We start from the raw sequence: 1,080 nt of genomic DNA, 5'->3' as shown, positions 1-1,080 counted from the left end.
GTGGTATTCTCATACTCAGGAGAAGCAGCAAAATGTATTTTGGGGTGCAATGCCACATATAAACATGGCATGTGTGAGCAATATATCATTTAGTGACAACTTTTTGTAATTTTTTTTTGTAATTTAAAAATGAAAAAAATAAAATTAAAAAAAAATGGCCCTTTAAGAGCTGTGGGCGGAAGTGATGTTTTGACATCACTCCCGCCCAGCAATTGTATGGAGACAGGTGGGGGCCACTTTCCCCTCACTCGTCTCCATACTGAGCCAGCAAGAGGACGTGATCCTGTTTAGAATAGGGATGAATCAGGAGACTTATTTAATTGCATCTTCTTCTCCACCATGGTGACCCATTGGGAATGAAAGAAAGGAAGGGAACCAAATAGCTTAATTCGGTTTTATTTATAAGAAGAAAAAAAAAAGGGGGGGGGGGGGGGAAACAAACATAAAATACCTGCATATTTCTTCTAGTGCCTTTTCCGGACACTAGGGATGGCTCGCATTGGATGCAGATAGGAGCCGCACACCGCTCGGCTCGCACTCAGTGATAGCCGTGCATTCCACTCCCGTTAGGAGACCAAACCAGAAGACAGGACCCAGAAGTGACCGGAAATGGCCTCTTTCCGGGTCATGTCACTTCCGGGTCCTGTCTTCCACTAATTCTTTTGTTTTAAAAAAAATATTTAACACTTGTTTTCCATGTTCTATGTGTGGTCATAACTGTATTTAGCACTACCACCTACCCATTCACACTGTGGATTTGTCATTTAGCGCCCTCTATCACTTTTTCTTTACCTATGCCATTTAATGTTCAAGGGGCATCCTGACAGCAGGAGAAGCTGAGGATCATGGGAACAGAAAAGTGATGGGATAAGAATGTCAACAGAACATGCAGCTGGGAAGAAGATATTACTATAATGACGACAAGGTCCCCCACCATCCAGGTAGGCCGATGAGTACAGTAGGTGGGAATGGAAATACCTGACAGATATGCTTCACAAGATTTATTTTTTATGTATTCCTTACATATATTTCAAAGATTAATTTTCAGTTCAGTTAAAAAAAAATGCAATGAACCACCAC

The sequence above is a fragment of the Lithobates pipiens genome, unplaced genomic scaffold, assembly GCF_037356315.1.
Source record: "Lithobates pipiens isolate NorthernLeopardFrog02 unplaced genomic scaffold, aLitPip1_a1.2 Scaffold_8, whole genome shotgun sequence".
NCBI lineage: Eukaryota > Metazoa > Chordata > Amphibia > Anura > Ranidae > Lithobates > Lithobates pipiens.
Note: the sequence above shows the minus strand (reverse complement) of the source record.